Genomic DNA, 11,296 nt, shown 5'->3' with positions numbered 1-11,296 from the left:
GCCCTGCCTTTGAGTCTGGACTCGCAGTCTATTCCGTGACATATAGCCATAAATTAGGCCACAGCAAAGTTTAAATCAATCCCCTGATCTGGGTGCTAAGTGGTTCACTTTTCATTTAAATAAATTCTTTAATTCTGACATCAGGGCTCAAGTGGAGGGTAAAAACCGACATTACGGTGGCCAGAAGATCCAAGCTGGCAGCGGAAACACACTGGGAGGAATCTGGAGCTGGCACCATCGGGGCAGAAACCACATTAGCAGACATCAAGGACAAAAGATGAAAACACACATCAAACAGGCTTTGAAAGCCTGTAGCCGCACTGACCTGGTCTTCATTAAAACACATGCCGTTGTGTCTACTGCTTGGATATACAAGCAGAACGTTACGCTTTACGAGGTGCTGCAATCTGGTCCAACACAACAAACTACATACAGATTTCAGTTTCAAGACCTTTATCTATCATATGCTCAAGATGCAGTCTTTGCAGTTAAAATATTAGAGTAATAGTGCACATCATTATTATACAAAATACTGTTTAACAGCTTGTAAACAGTGGTAAAATAAATATATCTGTATACTGCAGTGTGTACAGGTGTAAGCGAGTGACAGTATGTGAAAATAGATGGCATGAGAGCTCCCCAAAAGTGAAGCCAAAACATCTTGTCTGCCCCCTGGTGGCTGGCTGCAGTACAGCTCATAAGCTCCTCCCCTTCCATGTTTGCAGATGGGCTGTGGGCCAAATTAAAAACTCAAAGTACATGTCAAAAGTTTCATTCTGAAGATGTTTTCTGTCATTTTAGGTAGTTCTTATCATACAGATGTATGTTCAAGTGTTTCTTTCTGGTGAGTTTGGTTTTAATTAATCTGATTCTATGCAAAGGGCATGAAATGTCATGACTGACAGATAAACGCTGCTCCTGATTAGGTCAGAAGGGTGTATGGGCAGGAATTTGCTCCCGTGGCTCCACCCCCTAATCACTACTGCACAGACTCTGGCTCCAAACATTATCATGAGTGCAAGGCGGCAGAGCTCGTGTGCTGGATATTTTAATATTGTTTTTCATAAAGAAGCCACAGCCACACAGAGAAGGGGACATAGTCCAAGAGGAGACGACAAAGAAAGCAGACTAAGAGACAGTGAGACATGACACATCCTGGGTGAAGGACATAGACAGAAAGGAAGAGAGGACCAGAGTGGGAGACAGAGAAGAGGAAATGGAGACAAGAGCGAGAGCCAGACTGGAGAGAGAGAAAGCAGAAGAGAGCATATTACTGGTGGCAGAGTCTGTCATGGAGTTAATGGGGTTTTGCCACTTCCTATCATCCCAGTGCCTTTTGAACCGTGGCCTTTGCATACAGAAAGATCATTAACTCTCAGCTCTGCCTCCTCCAGGGGCCTCGTCTTGTCTGCAGGACGACTTGTCAGCAAAAGCCTGGTGCCTGCATCCCTGCATCCCTGCCTCCATTTAAATCTGAACTGCTTTACTTAACAATGCACCCATTTGTGGCTTATATCACAAATTGGGGCTGAAGTACAGGAGTGAGCATCGTTCGCTCTCTAATTGAGGCATTCTAGATTCCCTCTCATTGAAATTCTGCTGTTGGATATGGACACTGAGTGGTAACATGACATAAAATATATATTTTTACAGAACATATGCTTAAGGACTCCATAATTTCCTGATTTTTCTTGCTTGTACCCAAAACTTGAATATTTACTTCATCGGTGCCTTTAATGCAGTGTTTTGCTTAAGAGAGAGCCAGCATGATGTCAGTCAGCCAGCGAGCTAAATGTGGAGATTCTTGACCTTTTGGACAGTTATGTTTTTTACATAACAATTGGATAGTTTTGTGCTTTGTGTACAATTTGATTGACAGTTTTTTGGAGATGTAGAAATGCAGTAAGTTTGGTCCAGCAGTTTCAGTGAAGCTTGAGGTGAAGCTATGAGGAGTAACTCAGTGTGTTCAGTACTGCTGCAAATTTTAGTGACTGGATTCCTCAGAGCATTTTTGTCAGGTGGTATTTTATGTACAGTGTGTGACACTGAAAGTCCCATCTCAAAGTCTGGTGTTTTATTGACCCATCCACCCAAATGTCCTCTTTGTCACTTTGCTTCACCTTACTCCCCCTCTTTGCTCCTGTCAAGGAGGGTAAACATTTGTCTCATGGGACAAATACCAGCTTCAGTGTGTCAGTGTTGTGTTCACAGCTTGTTTCCTCTGCAAAATTTCTTATGATTACATCAATGATGAGATTATAAATCTGCAATCACCAGCTGGCAGCCTCACATTTGTCCAGCCAAAGTGTCCCATTCGACCCGCCGCATGTCAATAAATTAAGAAAATCTAAATTTACTCACCAGCTGAATAGACGCACTTCGTCAGTTAATTTTCCAAGCCCTGGAAATGTTCCAAAAAGTCCACGATTGATGATTCATCCATTCTGTGGAATCAGATTATTCTCTCACTCCGTCCTCTCTACTTCATGGACCCTCCAGACAGGCTGCTTCCTGCAGCTGACAGCAGTGCACTGGTCAGACTACAGGAGGTAACTTCAGAGTCAAAACCGTGAGGAGTCACAGTCAAGCCGATTCACATTTTTATTAGTAAGAGCCTGGCTCAGAATCAGATCAGAATCAGAATTCCTTTATATAACCCTGAGGGGAAATTCTTTTCTCATGCAGAGGGGTAAACTGCTAAGTTTTTGGGTAGGGTTTTGGTGGTTTAGCATATCCTTGTGGTTTAGTGGTCCATAATGATCCGACACTGAATGTCTTCTGTTATTAATTATCCATTTTTCTTATTTTTGAAAACAGTCACTGTTGTTGCTAACATGGCTGCTAGCCATCCACTTCCTGTCCCTTGATGCCTTGTGTTGAGTCGGTCCACTAAACAGCAGCTGTGTTGCTGACTGGGCAGGTGGCTCAGCTCGGGGTCAGCGACTGAACCCTCGAGCTGTTAATGCCGAGCGAAGCAGAGCAGGGATGGAGACGGATAGGTGGCACGGTGCCGGGTATTCGCTGGATGAATCCTCAGCCAGGCAGCGGAGAGGTGAATGAGGCAGAGGAGGTCACTGTCATACATCCCCTCCCTTCACCTCCCCTCCTTCGTTTCAGCACATCTGAACACAACTCACAAAGGTTGATTGAAGATGTGTGTGTGTGTGTGTGTCTGTGTGTGTGTGTGCACGCGTTTGTGCGTGATTAAACAGCTGATATTTCAGTTTGAGGGAAAACAACCCCCTTGTTTTCTAATCTTAGCTCGAAATTGATTAAAAAGGCAACTTCCATGCTTACACAATGAGACACCTTGCCTGGAGTTAGACAGAATTAGGCACAACAAACAAGCGAGACATCAGTTGTGGGTTGTGTTGGTTTACTTTCTTCTTCATCTTGTTGTCAGGATTTTCCTGATAAGGATGAATTTCAACATTCTGCATCGTGCATCTAATGAAGCTGCTTTGTAATGCGAAAAGTCGAGCGTAGTAGAGGAATTATCACCTGACTCTGCAGTAACTCTTGGCTCTGCAGAGGTCTCTTTCAGCTCATTATTGGCCCGTAAATTCGCCTTTCATCAATCATAATGTTTCCAGGTTGAAAAATTCACTTTGCATTTACTGTTTAGCACCATTTATAAAGAGCTGAACATTTTTCAATGCGGATGCTACGTGTCTGCTGAATAATAAAGATATTTGTTAAAATGTTCCCAATAACAACTTTAGAAACTGGATCAAGTGGTGAAATGTTTTCTTCTACTTGTTCTACTGTCACCAAGTGGACAAAAGTAATTGTACAAAATCAAATTAAACAAATTAAACAACAGGGCTCTTATCTGTCCTGTGTCCATGCTGAAGTCAGAACTCAAGAGTCACTGCACATCCTCTGCCACAGGCTAAAAATCCTTTTTTTTCTCTTTTTTTGCCCTTATCTGCTCCCCATATGCTCCTATGAGAGTTTCATCTGCAGCCCTGCTTTAATTACAGCTGGTCTGAAATTGTTGATTTTGTGTAATTTTGCTTGCTGCTAACTGAGCTGTCACCATACTACCAGTCATGAATACAACTGTTGAATTACAAACAGGATAAGTATTGTGTAGCTACTTTACTTTGCGCTCAGTGTGTACTTCCTATGGGGATGTGCTTTCACCTGGCAGGAAACACAGTATTAACCAATTTGTCAGTTGAGTTACCTTGTTATTGTACTAATTCACTTTTATAATTTCTTTGGTCTGACTCTTGTTGATGAAATCATAATGTTTTCTGATCTGTGATCTGTTGCATTGACTTTGTTGTCCAATACGGTTTCACACAATTGCTTCCATTGATAAACTTTAGAGGCAGTCAGCTGTCTTCAGATGGAAATGTGTTGTACACCTGCATGCACTGTCAGGGCAGAAGTGTGTGTGTGTGTGCTGCTTTATGACAGATGAAATTCAGTGAGTCAGATGGGGAAGATAGACAGAAAAAGATACAACAATCCCGAACTCGTCCCTTCATTTGATAGACAACAGTAAGTCAAACAAAGCCAGATTCATCTCCTCCTCGACAACAGCAGCAGCAGAGGCAGATCAGAGCACCCATGTGGAGCACCAGGAGATTATTCACACTCTTAAAGAAAGAATTTGATGCTCAAAACACCCTCTTCACCCCTTATTCATATAGGCTTTCCCACCATATGTATTTCCCCCCCTTTGTTCATACATCCCCCTCTATGCAAACATGTTGATCATTTCATGCTGATGGAGTGCACGCAGAAGGGCATGACACGCGGATTACATGTTTAAGCCTGTGTTTCTGCGTGAAATAACGCATGGCTTCTATTTATGGAGGCGTTGGCAAACAAGGTTGTGTTCCCGCACGGTGATAGTGATGGCTGAGATTCATCATAGGAAACTATTTATCCAGTATCTGGGCCAGATGAGCTCCTTTAGAACGTCGTTGCAAGGAAACGATTAATGAAACGCCTCAGAGATGTGTGTACAATACCTGACACACACTACCAGCTCCTGCAGTACGCATGAAAGTCAAGGCTAAGCAGCTGAAAGGCTGAATAGATGAAGTCCTAGGAAGGGGAGCGCCGTGGCATCTGCTCCACGTGCTGAGGAATCCTCCTCACAGGAGACCATATGTCAGTGTCGGCTCCACGCCGTGCGAGGGCTCTGTCTTGTGTCGGCACCTGGGAGGGCAGACGTGTCAGGTGACACGGCAGGAAACAAGTCATGAGGCCGTGAGCCGTCCTGTAATTACAGTGTGAATTTAACAGATCTGCTCTGCGAGGTGGGGTGACAAGCAGGTAAAAAGGGGGGTTATAAAACACTCAAATACAACAGAGGATCATGTGATGTATCTGTTTAGAAGGTGAGAAGGCTAACCCATGTTTTAATAAGTGTGCTGGGCCAAATGGGATTTTATTCATGCTCACTTTTCCCCACAACAGCAGGGCAGAGCTGAGAGGTTGGAGGTGTGCATTCAGGCCATCCTGATCCTGCAGTTCTTCATCCAACAGCTCACTGTGGCTGCTTCTTCTTTTCCCATTTCCCTGTGCAAACTTTTAAATGATCCACGTACAAAGAAATTATAAAAATGACTGTTTTTTAAAAGACGCCTACAGGTCACATTTAGCACTAACACTGCTGACAAATACATTTGCATTAACTCTGGCTGCTTCACAACAAAAGCCTTCCATGTTTCACCATTAGGATGCTTTTAATGTGAAGCAGCAGCAGCAGCAGCAGCAGCAGGGGGACATACTGCATCAGCAGCAACATAATCCAAGACTGAATGGTGAACTGTGATGGTGCTGTCAATGAGATAAAATTAAATACAGTAATCCTGGATTACATGCATGCTTTGTTATCATTTGCGCATGTCTCAATCCAGTACCGCAATGGTGGACCTGCCACTGACAATGAACACTATGTGGAGATTACTAAGTGTGCATACAATGACTGATGATTGAAGAATAAAACTGCAGAGCATTAACAGAAAAACATGCTTTAATTTTATGGAAATCTTAAGGGTGAAATCAAAGAGAAGAAAGAGCCATAGAAAAACAACTACTGGCTCACACATTTGAGGACATTAAGTATCAGCTGCTGTTTGTTAATGATTTTTTGATTTTGCTCACTGTGTGAAGTGTCTGTTGAATAAATATCTCAAAATAGGAACTATTAGAGTCAACAGTCCTGAGGAGTAGCAGGAAGTCAACATGCTGTGCTCAGTCCTCAGTCTGTTACATATAAAGTCAGTTTTACCAGAGTTCATGGGGTCAGCAGAGGAGTGTGTGTGTGTATGTGTGTGTGTGTGCATCCATTCAATGAAAAAGACAGAATAAATCTTAATACATAACCTTAAAATAGTTGCTGTATGGTATAATACCTGTGTATTATCCATGAGACGAACACTGTGAGTCAGTTTAAGGCCACGTTTTTCTGACCTTTCCTGCACAATGCTCTCATTCTTATAGCCATTCACACACACACACACACACACACACACACACACCATTATATGTTATACGCTGTTTGTTGTTTAAAGGCGGCTGAGGAAATAAATTGAGTGACCTACAGCTTCTGCGTGGACGTGGGTCAACAGCTGAACTCTCAGGACCAGCTGAGGTGTGGACAGTTTGGTTCAATGGGTTCTAAACAGGAAACTTCAACCATTTAGTATTGCGCTTCCATAAAAGTTGGGGGAATCACAAGAGACAGATTTTGGCCAGAGGATCCTGGCTTTTAGCCCCTGCTAGGGAATACCAGAAAGATTTAAGTGAATCCAGTCTTTAGGCCACATGTGGGGCCAAATCAGTACATTTATTTACTGAGAACCTTTCTGGAGTACCTGCTGACAATAAAACACAAAAGGATAGAGACGCAACATCAAAGGAGCATTAGACCAGGAAGTCCCATAGAGATCAAATCTCAGCGATCGAGGAAACAACCACACATCACAACATATCAAACAAACAAAGATGTTATAAACCAGAATCCACAGGAGGAAAATATTTCTGCCCCTAAATCCTAAACACTGGACCTTTAAGAGTTTCAGCACAGTAAGTCAGAAATATAAAACATAGCATACGCAAATACACAAAGAAACGAATAAAGAAGAAAGAAAATAACAAACCAGGCCCCTCTACAGTGAAAAATTTCAAGCTAACTTTCAGTGAAATTCACACACATCACACTTGTTGCCACTCCTTTCCCAGCTGGTAATCCAAGACTGCATCTAGCTAAAGAATGTTCTGCGTTTGACCCAAACTCTCTCATGTAAGTAACAGGAGCAGATTGTTCACATTGATTTCTCTAACCAATTTAATGCTTCAGGCGCACAAACTATCTCACATCCAAACGAAGCAGATGGCACCGTAAGAAGGGCCTGAGGAAGGCGAGGATTCTGTGGTATTGATCTGAGCACAGGATGGAAAACGTGTCTGTGTCCAGTTTTTATTATGCATATCAATATAAGAGGATTACATCGAAATAAACCAGAGGCTGCAAAATTACAGCTTACAAATTGAACTGGGCTGTCACACCTGCAGGAGTGGAAGCATAACTCCAGTGACACCTTGTGGTGTGCTGCTGTCTCACCTGCACAGAGTAGCAAAGCTGCTGCATGTGAGGCTGAGGTTTCCTCTCTGAACATTTTCACTGGACTGTTGTGAGAAGACACAGCCAGTGGCGGTTCTACATTGAATTGCTCCCCGGGGCGAGACCCCCTCCGAGCTCCTTCATCTTCATCAACCTTCATCTTTTGCTCGTTTCTCCTCTTCTTCTTTTCTTTTTTTCCTAAATTGGGCATCTGATGGCTTTGACCTTTTTCTGTCCATCGTTTACTCGGCACTCGACAATCAACAGATTTCCCAACACTGTCACTCAGGACAAGGAGTCGAGACTAAACCAATTCACCTTGGTGACCACATAATCGTTTTGTATTACCTATTTTCATTTGACCATTTCACACAATTCAGAAAAACAAAAATGTGCAGGAATTATAGGCCCGTATTTATAATGTTATGAATGAAATGTGCGTTATATGAAAGAAAGCCAAGGTGTGACCGACTTTAGCCATTTTATACAGTGGACTCCCCCCCGCCCGTTCAATTTTGGGGAGACCCAGAGGTGACCTGTCCCCCGCCCCTCCCCTTTACCTTTTTCACAACCACAGCTTCAGTGCACGACATCTTCTCAGCAGCAGGTGCACCTGCAGCTGTAGGGGGCGCCAACGTGCCGATTCCCCACAGGGTGATATGACAAATACTAGAAAGCCGTAGCGGCACAGATTTTTTATCCCAAGCGCTCTTGCCGCCCCCCTTGTGTCATGATAAAATGCCGCCCTGGGCGCCTGCCCGGTTCGACCGTGCCTAAAACCGCTACTGGACACCGCCAGGTGTTTTTGGTACTGCGGTGGCCACAGATCTGTTTCACAGCAAGCCGCCTTCCTGCACGTTCTATATTACTGTGTTGAGTTTCATAAGGATGCTAGAGGAAATCAAAGGGGGAAAAAGAAACCTTAGCTCAGTTTACAAATGCAGATAATTTAGCCATTAAAGCCTCTGTGAAAGCTTCGAGTTCAGCATAAATTACGGTTCCACTAGCATCCCAGTCTAGAAGTGCTACTGAATCCTACCCTGCATAAAAGGGTGATTTTTTTTATAAAATAAATTAGCCTTCCTACAGCAGTGAGCCAGCGTCCATCTATCCAATTATCTTTCTCTTAACAGTTTCCTCCCTGCTCCACTGCTTCTCATCTTACTAATATCACTGTTTTCTCTCCATTTGAGGGTTTGTTTCATAGCGGTCCTGCCTTCATCATGCTGTGTGCAGCAGATATTTGCTGTGTGTTAATTAAAAGCCAGTCTTAAGTGTGTTCTGCGTGTTCGTGTATTTCTATTTTGTGTTTGGTTTTAGGGTCGAGGCAGAAGGTTTGGGTTAAGGTTTGAGGATGTAGTTGGAACGCTTCAGGGTTTGGTGATGGAAATGTGTTATCACAGGATGAGGTGATGAAAGTGTGAAACAAGATGTAAAAATGTGTGTGTGTGTGTATGTTTCTGCTGCTACATAACACATTTTAACCCTGAGAAAACACATGCACACCAGTTGCAGGATTCTGTGTGTGTTTGGGTTTAAAAGATATAAAAGGCTGAGAAGTTGGCCATTACATTGGATGAGTGATAAATATTTTATCAGTTCAACTGTGTGTGTGTGTGTGTGTGTGTGTGTGTGTGTGTGCGTGTGTGTATTCTGGATACTTGCAACAGTTTGACATTTGGGGTTTAGAAAGGAAGATCAAACTGTGCTCTGCTTGGGTAGCATCTGTTTCTTCCATCTACTGGCAGCATGTCTTTGTGTGTGTGTGTGTGTGTGTGTGTGTGTCCTCTCTGTGAGGTGAAATACAGACATACAGTACACAAAGGCGTGTTGAATGTAGTCTCTTTTTACCTGCCTGTGCCTGTGGGACGTGTGACTAACAACGTGATCTTCACCCACAGGTAACCTCACATAACAGCCTGTGCTGTTTTGACTCTTCCTCATCACTTACTGCTTCTTTACTTGTCAGATTATTTTGTCTTTTCTTATGGCAAATAGTGCTGTTCACAGTGATAATGATGGCAGGATCACTCCTCAAACATTTTTGTAACTAAAACGGGCTCTCAAAATTTTCATTTTGCTGTTGCCGGCAGATTTTATCAGCTGCAGCTAGCGAGCTAATTAAGCTGTGTGAGTTGGTTGGAAAGTTTGGCTGCTGGATGTAGTGAGAGTTCAGTTTCAAGCTTCTCATCTAACCCTCGACAAACTATTCCTTTAAGCTTCCAGCAGTGCTGTACACTGACACAATTAAACATCCGCCAAATTAACTATTAGCACTTCCTGTTTGTACTGCACACATGGATGTACAGACAGCTGTCACTGGATTACTTTGATACTAAAGAAAGCTTAAACATGTGGCAAATCTCAGGCACTTTCTTTTTGTGTGTGTGTGTAATTACCCATCAGATTTATGGATGTTTATTGACGATAAACAGAGACACCCTTGGAAAATGTCACAAGTCACATTGAATCTAAAAATATGTGTATCATGTTGCCGTGTTCAGTGTTTAAAAGTAAATTACTCCAAAAAGGAGAGCATTTGTTTTGACACAAATTGCCCTGAAGGTGACACAATTGCCTCCGTGAGCTGTGGGTCACAGTCAGCCTCCTGGGGAGTCGCACCTGACAGGTTGAAAACCTGTTTGTATAAATTATTGATGTCTCTACACATTTGTATTCGTGTGATAGAGGTGTCAGTAAATCAGACATTTTACTACAGACCAGCCTTGGTAATTAAAGGAGAGATTTAAATGAATTAAATGATTTAATATTGAATTCAGAAGGGGACAAAATGCTGTCAAATCCCATTCCTGCTACTGGCAACAAAGATCTCTTTTGCATCAAGTCATACGACTGAATTATTAAAACGTTAATTGGTGGGACGTGGCGGTGCTGTAATTTGACCTGATGTCCTCTGAGCCAATCACGACCCTCAAGTGGCAGCTACTCTCTTCTTCTCTGCGTTCAGAACTAAATCAAAACGCTTCACATCTCTCCATCATCTCTGCTCTTCATATCTCTCTTTCAAAGTGTGAAAAAATCTCTTAAAATTGGTCAAATGCAAGAGTCTCTAATCAGCCTGAAGGCGAGGTGAGCAAAGCGTCACAGTCCTTCTCCCCTCATCGCGTCATCCTCGCCGCTCAGATAACAAGATTACAGTGACGCTTTGTCAGGCGCCTATAACATTCATTTACATCAGCTAAATAATTACTTTGCCCCCGCATGGTGTGTTTGTCATTGCAGAGACCCCACCCACACCCCCACCCACCGATGGGGCTCTCGGTCCAACGGCAGGTCTCACTATTGATGACAGGGAGGATGCACGAGTGCTGCAAACAGCTTCAGTCTGTTTTTACTGAAGCATGCATGTGTGAGTGAGATAGTGTACGTTATCACGCCTCCTTGTATAGGACAGAATGAGTCAAGCTTCAGGATCAGTGTGTGTGCATGTGTGCAGAAAGTGAAGGAAATAAAGGCAGTATGTTGTCATATTCCCACTTTTACAACAGAATTGTTAACAATCTTTCTGTACTGAATTCACCCATTTTCTCTCCTGTGCACGCGAGGCTGTGTGTGTGCACGCGAGTGTGTAATTTCACTCCTCTATACGTTTCTGCAACATTGCTCTAATGTGATGTTAATGGCAAGAGACAACCGCATCAAATCTGTAGAATGAAGAGAGAAATAAGGCATAAAGAAAAGACAGAG

This window comes from Scatophagus argus, chromosome 2 (assembly GCF_020382885.2).
Source record: "Scatophagus argus isolate fScaArg1 chromosome 2, fScaArg1.pri, whole genome shotgun sequence".
NCBI lineage: Eukaryota > Metazoa > Chordata > Actinopteri > Scatophagidae > Scatophagus > Scatophagus argus.
This window is presented reverse-complemented; position numbering follows the sequence as displayed.